The sequence below is a fragment of the Sus scrofa genome, chromosome X (genome assembly GCF_000003025.6).
Source record: "Sus scrofa isolate TJ Tabasco breed Duroc chromosome X, Sscrofa11.1, whole genome shotgun sequence".
Classification (NCBI taxonomy): Eukaryota; Metazoa; Chordata; class Mammalia; order Artiodactyla; family Suidae; genus Sus; species Sus scrofa.
In genome coordinates this window covers 40,641,937-40,662,034 of record NC_010461.5, presented here as the reverse complement: position 1 = coordinate 40,662,034, position 20,098 = coordinate 40,641,937, and the positions used below count along the sequence as shown (strand labels likewise).

At 44.7% G+C, this 20,098-nt stretch overlaps 1 long non-coding RNA gene and 1 other non-coding gene across 3 annotated transcripts in view; one reads left to right on the top strand and one right to left on the bottom strand.

The window, feature by feature from the left end:
• LOC102166369 overlaps positions 1 to 20,098 on the top strand; it is an 88,886-nt gene that overhangs the window by 19,870 nt on the left and 48,918 nt on the right. The window lies entirely within an intron of this gene.
• MIR9859 (microRNA 9859) lies at positions 3,397 to 3,476 on the bottom strand. Its single transcript, NR_128555.1, has one exon. It is a non-coding gene; the product is annotated as a microRNA 9859 (primary transcript).

Here is a 20,098-nt window from a genome sequence, read left to right as displayed (position 1 = left end):
GGATTATCCGGGTGGGCGCAGTGTACTCACAAGTGTCCTTAAAAGCGGTGCGTCCTGTAGGATGTCCTTGGAGCTAAGTTCACGGACTGCTGAGGGTCTCACATGGCCTTGAATATCATCTCCGGTCAATGCGTCACTGGTAAATTCCTTTCTATAACAGATAAAATGGTATCAGTTTTCGGTGATATTAGCGGTAGTGAAAGGAAGGTACATTTGACAGAATGCTGATATGAATCAGGTGCTTTATGTCTATTACCAGAATGAATGTGCTATTTAAATAACCCAAGAAGTAGATATTATGAAGTCCTTTTATGGGTGAGGAAATAGACACAGAGTGGTTAACTTAACACAAGGTCGCCCCGCTAGTAACTGGCGACCCTGAGGTTTAATCGGTTTAATTGCACATAAAGAGAAACATTCTGCGGTGTGACGTTTTCCCTTTTGCGAGGCAGTCTCCTGGGTTATCCTAAAGGCAATTTTTTTTTTTTTTTTGTCTTTTTGCCTTCTCTAGGGCCGCTCCCGAGGCCTATGGAGGGTCCCAGGCTAGGGGTCGAATCGGAGCTGAGGCTGCCAGGCTACATCACATGGTTCTTAGTTGGATTCGTTAACCACTGAGCCAAGACGGGAACTCCCTAAAGGCAATTTTTTTTTTTTTTTTTTTTTTTTGTCTTTCTGCCATTTCTTGGGCCGCTCCCGCGGCATATGGAGGTTCCCAGGCTAGGGGTTGAATCGGAGCTGTAGCCACTGGCCTACACCACGGCCACAGCAACGCGGGATCTGAGCCGCGTCTGCGACCTACACCACAGCTCACGGCAACGCCAGATCGTTAACCCACTGAGCAAGGGCAGGGATCGAACCCGCAACCTCATGGTTCCTAGTCGGATTCGTTAACCACTGCGCCACGACGGGAACTCCCCTAAAGGCAAATTTTTAAAACGGCTTGCCTTAAGATTTGAAAGCTGAAGATGAATTTGAATTTTATCAAAGCAATACGACACTGTAACAGATGTAGAAAAAAGCGGACAACAAGTAACCCTAAATCCAACAAAAGCTTGATGATGTCCTGGTATATTTCAGCCCTTTTATTCCCGTGCCGTGTATGTTGCCGTTGCTCACAGTTGTAATCATGGCCACATTATCCTTTTTTCCTTGTACGTCCTATAGTTGTTCATAGTTGTTCGTATCATGTGTCTTTATTATCTTTAACAGACAATAGGTTGTTTCCAGTTCTGATTAAAGGTAATGCTGAAAGAACAGTTAAGATCTGGGACAGGCTGTTCTCTTGACGGAGAGCCAGGAACACATCCAAACCACGCAACACAGTTAAAACCCCTGCTCGGGGAGTTCCCGCTGCGGCACAGTGGGTTAAAAATCCAACTGCAAGGGCTTGGGTGGCTGAGGAGGCACCGGTTCGATCCCTGGCCCGGCTCAGTGGGTTGAAGGATCTGGCCTTGCCAAGCTGCCGCTCTCATTCAATCCTTGGCCTGGGAACTTACATATATGCTGCAGCTGCAGCCATAAACGTAAGTCAATGCATGAATAAATACACAAAGCCTCTGCTTGGAGGTGTTTGGCATCTTATCTGCTACCCATTTCCATTGGGCAAAGTGTGTCACAGGGCCAAACCCAAAGTCACTGGAGCAGGTGCCTGTACTTTCCCCCCTTTGATGATCCACGGGGGAAATGACATACTGAAAGCACCCTGCACTTTGCCAGCCACATAGTAAGTAGGCTGCCAGCCAACGTTAGTTTCCTTTAGAGCTGTACTTTTTGCCCTGGTCCTGAATGTGCTATTTTCGTGCCCCTGTTTGGCTGGAACTTGGCTTTCTTGGGTTTTACCTCAAAAGGTTGCCAATGTGGATTTTCAAGTCATGAAAGAAAAGATCGGCCTAATTTGTGGATTATTTGTTGCAGTCCCTTGAAAAGGTGTATAGTCACCTGAGAGCGCATTTACAATTTTTGGCCCCTAGGAATTCCCAAGGGGCGGGCATCAACATTGCCCAGGAGAGTGTGTATCCTTTGATACTTAAAGGACGGTCCAGGGGCCTTCAGCATCCCCATCACCTGCGGGCTTGTTAGTAGTGCAGCATCTTGGGTCCCTCCCTCAGACCTACTCAGTCAGATTCTGCATTTCAACAATACCTGCAGGGGATTCGTATGTGCATTGAAATCTGAATAGCGCTGATGTAGATGGTTCTTAGAAATGTTGGTTGTTTTTTTTTTAAAGAAAACATTTTCTTTTTGAATTATTCTTAATTTGCCTTTGAATTTGACCCGAAAGACTAAATCTGTAACAAAAAAGAAATGAGCGTATACAGTATTCAAAACAGGCGTAGTTACCATAGTAATGATTTAGAATAACTTTTTTCCACTTCTAAGAAATATATTATTTTACCTGGAATGTTGACTCTTGACTACCAGCCATTGGGCCAGGACATTTTGTTGGGTTTATTGGCATTTCAGAAGGTTTGCTTAGATTTTAGGAGATCAAACTCAAACAATATTACAAGTAATCTGACATGTAACATTTAGAGTCTTTGGAACAAAAGGATAATTCTTGAACCAAAGAATCTTTTGTGCTCCCTGTTGCTGTTCTTTGATAGTTATCTTGTTCTTGAATTTCCTTATGTGCAGATTCAGTGTCAGAGGGCCTAACTGCCTGGAGGCGGGAGCATATGGACACTCAAGGAAGCTGTGCTTAAAATTCCTTTCCAGGAGTTCCTCTCGTGGCTCAGTGGACGAACCTAACTAGTATCCATGAGGACTCGGGTTCGATCCCTGGCCTCGCTCAGTGGGTGAAGGATCCGGCATTACTGTGAGCTGTGGTGTAGGTCGCAGACACGGCTTGGATCCTGTGTTGCTGTGGCTGTGGTGTAGGCCAGCAGCTGTAGTTCCGATTGGACCCCTAGCCTGGGAACCTCCATATGCCGAGGGTGTGGCCCCAAAAAGACAAAAAAAAAAAAAAAAAATTCCTTTCCAAACTCAGATGCCCAGCCAGTGTGTAAGGCCTGGTTTTAGGGCAAATCTGGACCTGTTTTTTCAGTGACGTTTTATTGGAATTCAACCACGTCCATTCACTGACTTAATTGTCTATGGCTGGTGGCACCATATAATGGCAGCAGAGTGGCAGGGACCACTGTAGGGCCTGCAGGCTTCAACTATTTCCGATGTGGCCATTTACAGAAAAAATTTGTCAATTCCTGGTATCGATAGTGAAAGATGGCTTTTTGCACGTGTTTGAAATTCTTGAAAAAGGAGTCTGAAGGATCTTGATTTTTTTTTTTAAATTAAATGAGTCCATCTGCCATTTAATAGATTGTCTTTTTCTTTCATTTGTCAGAGTTATGTTGGCGTTAGGGCCCTGACCACAGGTTCAATTAACTTTGCCACTTGGGGACCTATTTTAAGTCTTCCAACCGATCCTTTTCAAAGTACTGAAGACAGGACTCTGATCAGATACCAACTGTACCACACAAACGTGGTAGTTCCTCAGTGAACTGTGTGCGTTTTTTTTTATATGTTTCGTGGAGGTATATCCCTTCTCTTGTGGAGTGACTATTTTCCCTTCAAACCTACCCATCTGAGGCTCTTCCTTCTTTGCGGTGGCACCTTGTGGTGGGCTCTCTGTTGAACTCCTACCCAGCTTAGTCATTGAGGAAAGTGAATCAGCCATGGGGTGAGTCATTGCAAACCCCACTCCGAGTAAGAAACCCCGTCATGCACCTAAGAGATCATGAATCATGAGGCTGGGACAACCTGCTGGTGGGTGCAATTGGGGAAAAAAAAAAATCCCCTCTTCTGATTCCAAACCCCCTTTCCTCCCACTGTACATGGGCTCGAGGTAAACATTTAAAACAAGAATGAAGGCCTTAGTCATGAGGGCTTTTTGTAAGGATTTAGTCCTCATTTACACTTTTAAAATTGTTTTTAGGAGTTCCCGTCATGGCGCAGTGGTTGGCGAATCCGACTGGGAACCATGGGGTTGCGGGTTTGGTCCCTGCCCTTGCTCAGTGGGTTGACGATCCGGTGTTACCGTGAGCTGTGGTGTAGGTTGCAGACGCGGCTCGGATCCCGCGTTGCTGTGGCTCTGGCGTAGGCTGGCGGCTACAGCTCCCATTCGACCCCTAGCCTGGGAACCTGCATATGCCGCGGGAGCGGCCCAAGAAATAGCTAAAAAGACAAAAAAAATTGTTTTTAAAGTTTTATTGAAGTAGAGTTAATTTACAGTGTTGTCATGATTTCTGCTGTGCAACAAAGTGGTTCGGTTATACCTAGGCACACGTCCATTCTCTTTGAGATTCTTTTCCCACATAGATGATTGCAGAATACCGGCTCGAGCTCCCCGTGCTACAGAGCAGGGCCCCATTGGCTGGTTAATTTACATTTTAGTTCAATATCTTTCATACTTTGTTCTGTATGGTTGTATGTATAGATATATTTTAAAAATAATATACGTGGAGTACCCATGGTGACTCAGCGGAAACGAATCAGACTGGCATCCATGAGGATGCAGGTTCGATCCCTGGCCTCGCTCAGTGGGTTAAGGATCTGGTGTTGCCGTGAGCTGTGGTGTAGGTCACAGACGTGGCTCGGATCCGGCGTGGCTGTGGCTCTGGCGTAGGCTGGTGGCTACAGCTCCGATTCGACCCCTAGCCTGGGAACCTCCATCTGCCATGGGTGTGGCCCTCAAAAGATAAAAAAGACCAAAAACATTAAATAAAAATAAAAATGATATACATATATGCATCTGTGTATATATCCACATATTCATGTGTGCATGCATGTGTGTGATAAATTCTGGTAAGTCTTGTTACTAAAGAATCGAAGAGAAGAGGCTGGGATTGTACAAGCTCTTTTCGCATCTGGACCCCTGTCTGACTGAGATGAATTCTCCTCAGGTAGGTGTTAATTCGTCACTTATTTATTAATCCACAAACAGAACCTTTGTGCAAAGACTCACGTCCATTGTCTCACTTTGCACTTATTTCTAGATGAAATGTTTGACAAAGCACAGCAGTCTGCCAATATTCCATTGATTCAGATAGCTACCAGAGTAACTGCTAAATTCTTATCTAAATATTAGAATATCCTCAAAGTCCTGCTAACGATTCTACCACGTATTTACAACTGTTGTCAGGAGAGAAAATGCGTATGTGCTGAATAATCAATTGTTGAGCCACGCATGCCGAGAATTAGGATCTTTAGCTCCAAAATACAGCAATAATGAGCAAAATTATGAACCAGGTCAGTGTGCTGGAGTTTTCACTAGTGCACCCGGATGAAGATAGAGAAGGATGTGTTATTCCTAAGAATTGACAGATCTGGGATAGATGCAGCACAAGTGGCGCTTTAGAGACGTTTGAAACTGTGTTATTCAGCTAAATGTCCCCATAGTTTAAAGATAAATTCATCCCTGGATGTTGCCAAGGATTCGAGTGCTCTGAGCAGCTTGCTGCAGAGATTTGTGCGGTTGCTATGTGCAGAAGCCCTAGAATAAGCAAGCGGGAAATAATATCGGGGTGGGTGAGTATTTCTATAGTAACGACTTCTTTTCTATAGGAGAAATTTGGAAGAGAAAGCAAGAAGCCCTAGAACTTGGGTAGGAAATAGCTTTTGCACAAAATGGGAAAGGCACGAAAAGAAAAGCCATGCTTTTGATCCCACTTATTTTATTAAGAATTCTTTATGATCTGGAGTAATTGAAACTGTTAACATTTCGAGTGACTTTCTAATGCCCTGTTTGGTTTAGATACCATCACCAGAGAAGGTGCAAAGCCCCGAAAGCAATGTCATGCCGTTTTCCATGTATTTTTCGTAGCATGGCAATACCAAAATATGCCCTTCCTGTGAAATACATTGTTCCATAGAGAAGATAATTTATGTCTTCTTAAATTCTGTTCTATCAGATAACTCTCTTGATCACGAAATTCTTTAAGTACAACCTGGATTGCTTGAGTTGCCGCTTGACTTTTCTTTTAGGTTTTAGTAGGATAGAAAAATGCCCACATAATTGTTAAAACCATTTTTTTTTTTTTTGCCGTGCCCATGGCACATTGAAGTTCTATGGCCAGGGATTGAACCTGTGCCACAGTAGTGACAAGGCTGGATCCTTAACCCACCAGGCCACCACGGAACTCCTAAAGCCATTTTTTTAACGTTATCAATGAAGTTCATTTCTCTTCAGGTCTAAACCATTTTTTGATAAAGAAGTACTGCTAGTTTCTTTGCCATCTTTTACCCTGGTGGTATCGCCCCTAGCTTCACATTAGAATCATCTGGAGAAGCTTTTAGAAAATATAGATACCTGTGCATCACCTTGAATTTCTGATTCGATTGGTTTGAGATGGACCATGGGTGTGTGTGAGTGTGTGTGTGAGTGTGTGTGTGTGTGTGTGTGTGTGTGTGTGTATTAAACTACCCATGAAATTATTATGTGCAACCAGGCTTGAGAATCACTATTCTAGGAGTTCACACTGTGGCTCAGTGGGTTCAGAACCTGACATAGTGTCCGTGAGGATGCAGGTTCGATCCCTGGCCCCGCTCCGTGGGTTAAGGATTTAGTGTTGCTTCAAGCTGCAGTGTGGTAGGTCACAGATGCGGCTTGGATCCTGCTTTGCTGTGGCTGTGGTGTAGAGTGGCAGCTGCAGCTCTAATTCGACCGCTGACCTGGGAACTCCCATATGCTGCAGGGGTGGCCTTAAAAAAGAAAAAACAAAAAGATTGCTATTCTAGACCCTTAACACATTATCCTGATAATCTGTAAAATGATGTAAGTTTAGGTAGATGCAGCAGCTCATGACCAGAGTGGTGGGCTCAGAGCTCCCTCCAATCCTGGGTTTCTGGGGTTCGAATCCATGTATCACAGGAGATGTCTCATTCATGGCTGTATTAGCCAACTTGTTTTGAGACCCTTAGCAAGAAGACACCTTTGTGAGGAAGAGGGCCTGATCTGGTGGGGCGATTTAGAGGTAACTTCACTCAGCAGAATGATGGACCCACCGTCCTGCAGTGAAGAGTTCCCATAAAACAATCTCACGAGCCAGGATTTGCAAGCAGATCTGTGTGTCTCAGATACATTCTTTTTCCATCTTATCACGCTGTTTCTCGCACGTTGAGTGGCTCTTCCATGGCCTTTGTAGCTCATGGCTTTGAATGTGTAGGAATAAGGTGGATTGAGAGGACGAGCAAGCCCAGGCTGCCATAGTGAAGACCTGTGTGTTTGTACACAATTTGGACTGATGTGAATGAGTGATGGTTATTGATGGAGGATATACACATCCTTAATGTTTTCAGCCTGTGAAGGTTCTTTATTATTTTTATGTAAAAGTTACACTAAGGTCATCTAACATAGACATGGAAGGGGGAGATAGATATATTCTTTTTCTCATTCTATCTTCCATCATGTTCTATCCCAAGAGATTGGATATAGTTCCGTGTGCTGTACAGTAGGAGCTCATTGCTTGAATGAAACTAGAGACTCTCACACTAGGTGAAATAAGTCAGAAAGAGAAAGACAAATACCATATGATATCGCTTTTATGTGGAATCTGAAATATGGCACAGATGAGCCTGTCTACACAACAGACTCACTGACATAGAGGACAGGGAGTTTGGCAAAGGGGTTCTTGTCCTTCTTTTCAGAAAAGAACTATTGGAGCAGCCTACTAAGATCTTATTTATTGAGTGTGCTAAATGTAATTTATTGCGAGTTCTGTTGAACTTGTCCTCTCATAATGATTGCAAGTGAGGTAGTTCCTGGTGGTCAATTTTTATTAACCGAATCGCTGGTAATGCCTTTGCTCAGAACTTTATATGTCCGTTTAAGACTGTAAACTTCGTAATAAAACTGGGAAAGTACCCACCTTCTAGTTAGAGCAAAGATAATTACAAAAGCAATTTCCATTTGCTGACCTACTCTTATGTGTCAAAACACTGTAGATATATTCTCTCTAATCCTTATAAAGTAATGGACTTTTTTTTTTTTTTTTTTTTTTTTGTCTTTTTGCCATTTCTAGGGCCGCTCCCGTGGCATATGGAAGTTCCCAGGCTAGGGGTCCAATCGGAGCTGTAGCCACCGGCCTACACCACAGCCACAGCAACGCGGGATCTGAGCCACCTCTGCGACCTACACCACAGCTCACGGCAACGCCGGATCGTTAACCCACTGAGCAAGGGCAGGGACCGAACCCGCAACCTCATGGTTCCTAGTCGGATTCGTTAACCACTGAACCACGACAGGAACACCCCAGTAAATGGAAATCGTATCCCCCAAAAAACTTGCCCCAAACTGCAGTGCTAGGAAGTGGTGAGCTAAGACTGAAACCCAAGTCTTCTGACTCTTAAACTCAGCCTTTTAGCTGTCTTACGGGGGAGACTATTTTTCTGTTAATACTCCGTTTTAAAAAGATGATGACGTTGCTCTAAATTTCTTAAGCGATTGTTCCAAATGGGTTATCCTTCTGTCTTCCAGATCCCTTTAGCATATGGATTCCACTCGACTACCCTCTTTCGTAGCTGCTTTGGGCAGCTCCCGGACTTTTGGCAAATCACTTCCTTATTTTGCTTTTTAATTTTCTTACCTTAAATCTTTATCCCTAGATGATGTAGTTTTGCAATTTTTTTTTTTTTTTGTCTTTTTGCCTTTTCTAGGGCTGCTCCTGCGGCACATGGAGGTTCCCAGGCTAGGGGTCCAATCGGAGCTGTAGCCCCCGGCCTATGCCAGAGCCACAGCAACGCGGGATCCGAGCCGCGTCTGCAACCTACACCACAGCTCACGGCAACGCCGGATTCTTACCCCACTGAGCAAGGCCAGGGACCGAACCTGCAACCTCATGGTTCCTAGTCGGATTCATCAACCACTGAGCCATGATGGAAACTCCCAGTTTTGCCAATTTTTGAGCTTCATGGAAAAGGATTAATATAATAGGTACCATTGCATCTGACTTAATTTGTTCCACACATTCTGTAATGTCGTTTTCCACATAGTGATCTTACACATGTTTTGTTCGATTTAGTCCTATGTACTTGTTCTATTTTGGTGTTGTCAAAATGGCCTATTTTTCAAAATTTTATTTCTAACAATTGCGGCTATATAAAAATAAACTTTTCTTTTCGAGCTTGGATGTTATATTCAGCAACCTTGCTAAAGCCCCTTTAACATTGTAATAATAGTGATTCCTTTGATTTTTTTCTATGAGCACAATCTTCTCATCTGTAAATAATACCATTTTGCTTTCTTTTTCATCTTTCTTTTTTTTTTCTTGCCTTAGTGCCATGACCAAGACCTCTAGGCAAGGTTGGGTCGAAGAGGTGATGGATGTGGACAGTTTTATCATTCCCCTTTCTAAAAAGGGGTGCTTTTGATGTTTTACCATTAAGTATTATGTTTATTATAGGCTTTTGTTATGTATCTTTTTTTCTAGAATTGGGATTTTCCTTCTGTTAAGTTCTTTTTTAAAATCATCACTAGCTGTGGGTTTTTCTACATCTATTGATAGGAAAATATGATTTTCCTCCTTTAATATATTAATGTGGTCAATTATATTGACTTAAAAAAAAAAAAAATTTTTTTAAACTTGGAGCTCCCGTTGTGGCGCAGTGGTTAACGAATCTGACTAAAAACCATGAGGTTGCAGGTTCGATCCCTGGCCTTGCTCAGTGGGTTAAGGATCCAGCATTGATGTGAACCAGGCTGTAGGTTGCAGACACGACTCGGATCCCGCGTGGCTGTGGTTCTGGAGTAGGCCGGCGGCTACAGTTTCGATTCGACCCCTAGCCTGGGAACCTCCATATACCGTGGGAGCGGCCCAAGAAATGGCAAAAAGCCAAAAAAAAAAAAAATAAACTTATAATGTAGATTCCAGATTTAGATTCAGTTTGATTGAGGTATATATATATATATATTTTAATAATGTGGATTTGGTGTATTACTATTTTCTTTAAGATTTCTGCATCTACGATCATGAATAAGATTGGTTTATGGTTTTCACTTGTATAGTTGTAGCTGGGTTTTTGTATTCGGCTCAGTCTAAACTCCAAGCTGTGGAAAATGCCCGTTGCCCCTATTCTGTGACAGGGTTTGTATAATTTATCCTTAAAACTTTGTATAATGTGTTACTGCTTTCTTAAATTTTTGGTAGAACTTGCTGGGGAAGCCATCTGGGCATACAGTTTATTTTTTACTGTGGGAAGCTTTTCAATTACCGTTCACTTTCTTAGAGCACTGCGCAGCCTTTGTATTTCTTGTAACTGTTTTGCTAAGTTGTATTTTTTGAGACATTTTCCACCTTGTCCAGACTTTAAAACTTTTTGGAGTCAAGTTGATTGAAATATGCTCCTTAACTGTCTTTATTACCTGCAGTTGCGTCTTTCTGTTTTATTCATCAGTCTTCATCAAAGGTTAAGGCATGTTTATTAACCTACTCGAAATGCCACCTTAGGCCTTTATCGTCACTATTTTTTGCTCTTTTTCTGTTCCATTTCCTTCCTTGTGCTTTCTTTGGGTTTATTTTGCTCTCGATGTCTTGAGATATATACGTAGCTTTGTAATTTGCAGCTGTTCTTATTGTCTCAGATTTATATTTCTCATTCCAAGTAGCTTTGGCGCCATCCCCCACATTTAATATGTAGTAAATTTGTTATTCAGTTTAGAATATTTTCCGGCTTGTATTGTTATTTTCTTTGACCCATGGATTACTTGGGTAGGTTATTTAACTTTTAAACACATTGGGATGTTAATGCTGCTGGTCAAACATCATTTCTATTTCATTTAGTATAGTTTGGCTAGTGATAATTTTTTTCAGTTTTTGTTAGTCTGGAAGTATCTTTCTTCTTTGAGGGATCTGAGCCATGTCAGTTATCATAGCTCATAGCAACAGTGGCTCCGTAACCCACTGAGTGAGGCCAGGGATCCAACCCACATCCTCATGGATACTAGTTGGGTTCATTACTGCTGAGCCACAATGGGAACGCTTTTTTTTTTTTTTTGTCTTTTTGCCTTTTCTAGGGCCCCTGCCTCGGCATATGGAGGTTCCCAGGCTAGGTTCCCAGGCTAGGGGTCGAATTGGAGCTGTAGCCACCGACCTATGCCACAGCCCCAGCAGCGCCAGATCCGAGCCATGTCTGCGATCTACACCACAGCTCATGGCAACGCTGGATCCTTAACCCACTGAGCAAGGCCAGGGATTGAACCCGAAACCTCATGGTTCCCAGTCGGATTTGTTAACCACTGCGCCACGACGGGAACTCCACAATGGGAACTCTTGAAAATATCTTTCTCGCCTTCATTCTTGATAAGCCTGGTCATTGGTTATAGAATTTTAGGTTGGATCTATTCTATACATATTGTTTCTTTCAGCACTCTGTCCATTGCCTCAGACTTTAGTAATTTTGGGAGGAACCGGGGTAAGGAGTCTTAACTGTTGCCTCTTTGAGTGTAATTTGCCTTTTGTCTCTCTGGCTACTTGAAAATTTTATCTGCATCTTTAGTTTTCCGCATGTGTCCTAGGATGTACTTAAGCATCGATTTCATTTATCCTCTTTGAGGATATTAGGATTTATTTCTTGAATCTGAGAATGATGCCTTTAGTGAATTTCAGAAGATTCTCAGCCATTATCTTTCTATATTGTTTCTAGCCCATTTTCTCATGCATACGTCTCCAGTGACATGTGGGGTAAACATTCTTAGTGTATTCTTTATAGGTCCTGTTTTAGTTATTACTGCACACAAACCACTCCCCAAAATTAGTAGCTTAAAAGCAGCAACTATTTCTTTATTCCTCATGGTTCTGTGGGCCGACTAGGGTTCAGTTCAGTTGTATGGTTATTCTGCTGGTCTTGCTTAGGATCTGCCATGAGGCTATAGTCAGAAGCTGCATGGGACCTAAACACTGAAGATGCTTTTGCTTACATGTCTGGTGCCCTTGATGGGGACAGTTTGGAAGCTGGTGTCAACAAGGATGACAAGTCATCTTAGTCCCAGAATTCTGTCTTCTACTGGCCTGTCTTCATGGACTCTCCATCTAGTCTCTCCACCAGGGCATTTGGGCTTCTTACATGCTGACTCAGGGCCCCCAAGAGGGCTTCCAGGAAAGTGGAAGACCTAAGCCCAGAATGAGGATAGTTATCGTTTTTGTTCTAATCCTTTAGTTAAAGTTAACCAAAGCTTTAGTTAGCGCTAACTCAGATTAAATGCGGGAAGGGACTCTCTTAGTTTATGCGTACTGGGAAGCAGGGTTCGTTATGATCTGACTTTGGGATGTGCTATCATATCGCTTGTCTCTGTACATTTGTCCTTATATGTCTCTGTAGTTCATTCTGAATTCTGATTTCTCCCTGACTTATCTTTCAGTTCACTAATTCTTTCTTTATCCACAGAGGTTCTCACTTTTTTAAAAAATGTATTTTCAGGTCTCAAATTAATATTTTCTTCTTTTACAAATCTATGTCATTGAAAAAGTCTCCCGTTTTCTACTGAAATTTCTACGTCTGGCTTTTAGCTCCTTGAATGTGTTAAGGGTGGTTATTTTACAGTCCAATTCTGACAATTTTTGGAGTCCTGTTTTTCTTTTTTCCCCTCTGTTGTATCTTGTGGGGCTCTCTTGAGCTTTTTCTGGCTCGGGATTTCTTCTCTTCTTGCATAAATGGTTATCTTTGGTTGTGTCTGGATTTTGCGTTTGAAAAGCTGAGAGGTCTTAAGCTTCTAGAGAATTTGTGTGTGTGTGTGTGTGTGTGTGTGTGTGTGTGTTAGATGCCTGAAGGTACTCGCCTTCTGGAATCATTTTAATCTAGGTCATTTGAGCTATGCAGATGACTTGGAACTTGGCTGTAAGTCCATAGGAGGGCTGATTACTTTCTGTTTATTTATTTTTTTAATCCCCAAAAGAAAATGACTTATTTTGATGGGTCCTAGCTTCTGTTTTTTTCTCCCCCACAGCCACCAGAAATAACCTTCATCCTCTCATGTTCCTAGGGTATCAGTAACCATAACCTTTGACAAAAATAACTGTGTATATTCTCCCATCCACTTTCAGACATGGTAGCTCCCTTGTTCCTCACCATCTTAATAGCTCTTTGATGCCTTTTAAGATGTCTTCTTGGCTCAACTTCTTGAGGTATCTTCATTGGGAGTGTTGGCCCCAATTGTTTGGTCTATCATCACTGAAAGTGAAAGTTGCCGTAATTTTTAGGATTGGTGTGCCTTTCAGTCTCTATTCCTTAGGCTTTATGTGCATGCTTTATACACAAAGGTAATACGTATTAATGCTAACCTTGGCAGGCCAATAACGTGTCATACCCCTAGTTTAATCTCTGTTCTGGTCAAAGTTGGCCTCCTGTGTCTGGCCTCATCTTTAAACTGTTTCACAATCCTAGACTCTTAGACTAGCGTAGTGACTGTGTAAGCCATTGCTTTTCATTATATGGCTCATGCTCCTCCCGCAAATAATCTGTGGGAAGTTATTAAAAATGATTTGGTCCAATGACTGCATTTTTCCTACAAGGAAACAGGACGGGAATGGTGAAGCATGAAGTCACAACTTTAAATTTAAGTTGTGACTTCATTTATTGAGGTGCAGTTACATGTGATATGATTACAGCGTTGCAATGTTATAGTTTGTTTGGAAATGGGGGGCTTATATTCTCAGGAAAAATGATCTGGGTTGTGTGTAATAGCACTCTAGGTGGCCTTGATTTACGTAGGCATATTAACTGAGCTTTTCTTTGTTTCTCTATCAGTTTTCAAATTCGTAATACATAAGGAGTTCCCATCGTGGTGCAGTGGAAACGAATCTGACTAGGAATCATGAGGTTGTGGGTTCAATCCCTGGCCTCGCTCAGTGGGTTCAGGATCCGGCGTTGCTGTGAGTTGTGGTGTAGGTCCCAGACATGGCTCAGATCTGGTGTTGGCTGTGGCTGTGGCGTAGGCTGGTAGGTGTAGCTCTGATTGGACCCCTAGCCTAGGAACCTCTATATCCCGCAGGTGCAGCCCTAAAAAAAGAAAAAAAGATGGAACTCTAATGAGGACACCAAGGGATGAAGCCAGCTGAACACTGAGCCCTGGGGCATCTTACCATTGATAGTAAAGGGAGCATAGAAGGAACCAATAAAAGACTGAGCAGCTGTGGCCAGGAAGGCAGGAGAACCAGGAAAACCAAGGGTCTTGGGAAGCAGGTATGAAAAGCGTTGCAAGAGGAAGAGTGTTTAGTTGCATCAGATGCCGCAGATGTGGAGCAGTGAATTAGGTTGAATAGCACAGGTCACTTTTGTGCTCTTGCATTTGATTGTCAATGTGAAAATCCTCAAAATTATCCCCACCCCTGCCGCCACCACCACAGTGACCAGAAACTGGCTGGTCATCAACCTGGCTGGTCATCAACCTGCACCCTTGAGTAAGTACAGCCTAGAGCAGATCCCTTGCTGACCATGACGGACCTCTAGGGTCCTTTGTTGTTTTAAGTTGTTGCTATAGCATATAAGCTAGCATATCTGAGTGATAGAGGCACAGATGTAGACAGGACAGATGTGGTGGTGAAGGCTTATGGAAAGTCTGTTACTGGAGTTCCCGTTGTGACTCAGTGGGTTACGGACCCGATGTTGTCTCTATGGGGATGTGGGTTCGATCCCTGGCCTCACTCCATGGGTTAAGGATCCAGCCTTCCCATGAGCTGCGGTGTAGGTCCCAATTGCAGCTCAGATGCGCTATTGCTGTGGCTGTGGTGTAGGCCGGCAGCTGCAGCTCTGATTCGACCCCTAGCCTGGGAACGTCCATATGCTTCAGGTGTGGCTCCCTCCCACCCCGCAAAAAAAAAGAGAGTACTGTCCCAGGGGACACTCAATCAAATGTCCTTTCTCTCTATGCAGTTTCTAAGTACAGATGCCAGTTCTAATTCTGAAACTGTTGATAAGGATGCCCCTGTATTGTTGTCTGGTCACTAGAAAGCCGGAGGAGCCAGACAGTTCTAAGGGTTGTTAGATGTATTTCTTTCTTTCTTTTTTTTTTTGGCTTTCTGACTTTTTCTAGGGTCACTCCCGTGACATATGGAGGTTCCCAGCCTTGGGGTCCAATGGCAGCTGTTGCTGCCAGCCTACGCCACAGGCACAGCAATGCCAGATTCGAGCCACATCTTCGACCTACACCACAGCTCACGGCAATGCCGGATCCTCAACCCACTGAGCAAGGCCAGGGATCAGAACCCGCAACCTCATGGTTCCTAGTCAGATTCGTTAACCACTGCGCCACGACGGGAACTCCTAGATGTATTTCTTATGGTTCTTTCTTCAGATGGGGATAGGAGAGGGCTAGTTTGAGGAGGCCCGGCTGTCTGCTTAGGTGCTGAGTTTCAACCCTGGGCTGGAAGAATCCACATGTCCATTTTATCACCCTGTGGACCACCCTTGCCTGACTCAAAGGGGTTGGGGGAGAGGCTCACAGGTTGCGGGTGGCGCTCTGTGCATGACCAGAGAGAAGCCATTGGTACATGTTGGTTGGTTGTGCTGCTGGTGCATCAGGGCTGGGGTCGGGAGCCTGCCTATAAGGTGGTAAGGAAGAGCTTTGGTCACTAGGAGAAGTCATCTCTGGCCTCCAGGAGTCCTCAGTACTCTTTTTCTTTTTTTTTGGTCATGTCCATAGCATGGGGAAGTTCCCAGGCCAGGGACTAAACCTGCGCCACAGCAGTGACAACACCAGATCGTGAACCCACTGCATCATGAGGGAACTCCCCCAGTGTTCTTTTTAGCACTTTCTTCCTGTTTCTCAAAGATTTTTTTGTTTTGTTCTGTCTTTTTTTTAGGGCTTCACCCGAGGCATATGGAAGTTCCCAGGCTAGGGGTTGAATCCGAGCTGCAGCTGCCGGCCTACGCCGCAGTCACAGCCACACCAGATCTGAGCTGCATCTGTGATCCACTCTGCAGCTTGCAGCTGCACTGGATGCTTCACCCACTGAGCAAGGCCAGGGATCGAACCCGCATCCTCACAGAGACGATATCAGGTCTTTAACTTACTGAGCCACAACGGGAACTCCGTTCTCATTGCCTTTGATCTCCTTTACCTCTGGGGCACTGTGCCACGTTGGTAACAGTGGCAACAGATGGGGTAGAAGTAAGAAAAAAATCCCAGCACACCTAAATGGGTTTCAGAAACTAGCTTCTACTGCTTAATGGACTGTAATTTGTGGTGCAGCATGCAAATCACATCAAAATGATGCAAATAGATTTCCCAGCTTGTTCTGATTTCACATACCTGAGTAATGCCTCTGGTGAAATCCAAAGCAGATCGTTCTTCTGAATCACAGATCCCAAAAGCCAAGGAAGTATGAGCGATTGGGAAGTTCAGTTCCATAGTACCTGTTTTTTCATTACCTTTCAAGGGGAATCATTTTGGCCATTCCAATCCATTCCCTTATGTCATCATTCTTGCAGTGGAAAGTTGAAATCGTGAACTTTAGAAAAGGTATAGTTTCCTTTGAGTTGAGCCTTTTCTGCAAGGAAGGCTGGATGATTAAGAGTCAGTTTTGCCTTTTTGATCTGTCATCTTCAGAGTTCTTGTTCTCCTTAGAAAAGTGTCTCCTTAGGGAGTTCCCTTTGTGGCTCAGCAGTTAACGAACCGGACTAGGCTCCATGAGGATGCAGGTTCGATCCCTGGCCTCGCTCAGTGGGTTAAGGATCCAGCGTTGCCGTGAGCTGTGGTGTAGGTCGCAGACGCGACTCGGATCCCGCGTGGCAGTGGCTGTGGTGTAGGCCGGCAGCGGTAGCTCCGATTGGACCCCTAGCCTGGGAACGTGCATATGTGGCCCTAAAAAAACCAAAAAAAAAAAGAAACGTGTCTCCTTAGAGTAACGTGTCTCCGCGGCACATGGAGGTTCCCAGGCTAGGGGTCCAATCAGAGCTGTAGCTACTGGCCTACACCGCAGCCACAGCAACACGGGATCCGAGCCACGTCTGTGACCTACACCACAGCTCATGGCAACGCCAGATCCTTAACCCACTGAGTGAGGCCAGGGATTGAAGCCGCATCCTCATGGATCCTAGTTGGGTTTGTCAGCCGCTGAGCCACGATGGGAACTCCTTCGATTAACTTTTATATTTACTTGATGATGGGTTGGTGCTTAGAATAAGGAGCGGGTAACTGCAGATTTGCCAGAGGGGGAGCCGGTGTGGGACGTTCTTGCAGGAACGGTTCACGCGGTCATGGTTGTTCATGACGCTGGTGTCCTCCGTCAACACATGAATTATTCATTTTGCTGCCTCTGTGATAATAGCTACAGTGTTTGGGCTCTCAGACGGTCTTGTGATATACCCTTCTTTTGCTAAAAGGCTGCATATCCGTGGCCTCGTTTGACTCGGAAGCCAGTTCAGCATACCACGCATAGCCCCCGAGAACAGTCAGGATCCTTCCTGCTCTGGAAATGTCATGCATGCTGAAGATGACAAAAGATTGTCACCCACCGTGGTTGCTTTTGAATTTTTCCTCTTGCATCTTCCAGGCCATTTAATTTGAGAGTTTTCATCCCGGATCAGAAGAATCACTCAGATATTTGTTTTGCTTTTAATATCAAAAGGTCGAATTGGAGAGTTAGAGTGATGGCAGTGTGTGGTTTTAAAAAATTGGGGTAAGGAACGCCTAACTTAAAATTTACCACTTTGCCCATTTTTATTTATGTATTTAATTTGTTTTTTGGTTTTTGTTTTTGTTTTTTGTCTTTTTAGGGCTGCACCTGCAGCATATGGAAGTTCCCAGGCTAGGGGTCCAATCGGAGCTACAGCTGCCAGCCTGCACCACAGACACAGCCACACCAGATCTGAGCCGCCTCCCCTACCCAGCCCCTGGCACCATCCTTTTACTTTCGAAGAGTTTGATGACACAGATGCCTCGAATTAATGGAATTAGGCAGCGTTTGTCTTTGTGTGACTGGCTCATCTCACTTAGCATAATGTCCTTGAGGTTCATGGGTCCTCCTTTTTAAAGGCTGAGTAATATTCCATCGCACCCATGTGTCCCATTTTCTTGATCCATTTATCTGTGGAAGTAGAATCTTTTTGTCAAGTGTTCTTATGAGAGCTTCTCTTGAGAGTTTAAAGCAACCAAACCAAGGAAGACATAGAAAAAGCAAGTCGGAATCCCATGTGATAAGAAAGGGGGGTTTGTGTTTGTAGCATTTCATGCCGGACTTTGACTTTCATACTTGCACAACTTGCAATTTCCTTGGCTAGAATTCTGGTCTTTCGGGTTCCCACGCCTCTCAACACCTCTCCCCCGATCACCCCCCCCCCAACAGCTTCTTAGAATCACAGTCCCTCGGAGGGTGCCTGAAGGGACCGTGTGCCTGTAGGGCAGGACACTTGACCTGCTTGAGGCCGGGGATGCTGTGGTCCCTCCTGTGCTGACTAAAGACATGTGCTCCTGTGTGAGCTGGAGATCGTACTACATGGTGGCATTTTTCTCCTCAAGTTCTGTGTCACCCGAATGTCTAGCGGAAGGAGATAAGGGGAAAGGGCTGGGGCGAGGATGGATAACCTATGAGATCATTAGGGTTCAGAATGGCTTTTCTCACTGGACTCTGGGGCCTTTCTCACAGCTGAGCTTCTTTGGGGATTCCCACCCCAAACTCAGAGTTGAAGCAGATCTGGCTCAAGCAAACAACCCACATAAACAGTACACTCTGTGGTCTGGCTTTAGTTGACATGTGGCCAGGGGACCAGAGGACAAAGTTTGACTCGGACGAACACGTGGTTTCGGAGACTGACTCATAAGCGCGTTGCTTTCACTTTTTCTTGACTTTGGTTCTCCCTCTGAACAAAATGATGAGGCGGATGGGGAGGCCCCGTTTGGATAGTGGCCGGGGTCCCGGTCCTCACTGCTGGCTGCCACCGGGTCGCTAGTTTTCCTGTCTGTGGCAAGTATGAGCTGTGAGAATGAGCCTTTTTCCCTCCCCGGCCTTTTTATTATTCTTGGATCAGAGTGAGGGGCCCCAGAACGTGGGAGGGTCCCTCTTTTTCTTTTCCCTGCAGGTGGCTGGGACCTACCCACAGAGCCCGTGGTGCTTCTTCACTCTGCATCCTCGAAAAAATGTCCTGGTCCCACCTGGGCTCAGAACCGCGAGGCTGCCTTGGCTTTGCTCTGTTTCTTCTTGGATTTCCTGCTAGCAAAGCCAGGCAGGGCACCTGCCAGGTGGGTGAGGGGAGGAGAAAAGCTTAGGGAAGTGCCCTGGAGAAACCTAGGGCACCTGGGGAGATGTTTGTATGTTTGGCCTGGGGCTCCCTGGAGACCCTAGACTGTCTGGCACTTCAGTGATGGAGTCTGAGCAGGTAGGGCATGGGGAGGGCTAAGGACCAGGTGTGTGGTTGGTTCTGCAGCGGTGACAGCCAGTTCTGTCCTGCCTCCCAGGGCATCCTGCTGGGGAGGAGGGGCACACCCCAGCATCAGCTGACTCTCACACCTGCGTCAGGTGAGGACCTTGACAGCTCTGGTCCCCGCAGGAAGGGCTCAGCTTTGGTAGGAGGTGGATGGAAGCCGAGGACTCTCTGCTTTGTGGATGCCAGTTTACAGGCCAGAAGAAATACTTTAAAAGATCTTTAACAAGTCATGCTGTGTAGGTGTATGGCTTCAAAAACATAAGTGTACAGGGTTGTCTGGTCTTAACCCTTCCCTTTTTAATAAAAAATCTCCGAGTCGGAATTCCCGTTGTAGCTCAGTATTAACGAACTCAGCTAGTGTCCATGAGGACGCAGGTTCGATCCCTGGCCCCACTCAGTGGGTTAAGGATCTGGCGTTCCCTTGAGCTGTGGTGTAGGTCAGAGATGCAGCTCAGATACCGTGTTGCTCTGGCTGTGGTGTAGGCCGGCAGCTACAGATCCGATTGGACCCCTAGCCTGGGAATTTGCATACGCCACGGGTGCGGCCCTAAAAAAGACAAAAAAAAAAAAATCTCCAACTCTACAGCAAAGCTGAAAGGATTTTCCAGTGGACACCTCTGTGTTTACCACCTAGATGACGAGTACTTTAAAATACTTGCTTTATCAAATAGCTAACCATCTAGTGATTCACCTAATCATCCATTAGCCCATTTTGTTTCTTGATGCATTAACAAAAAATGCTCGTAAA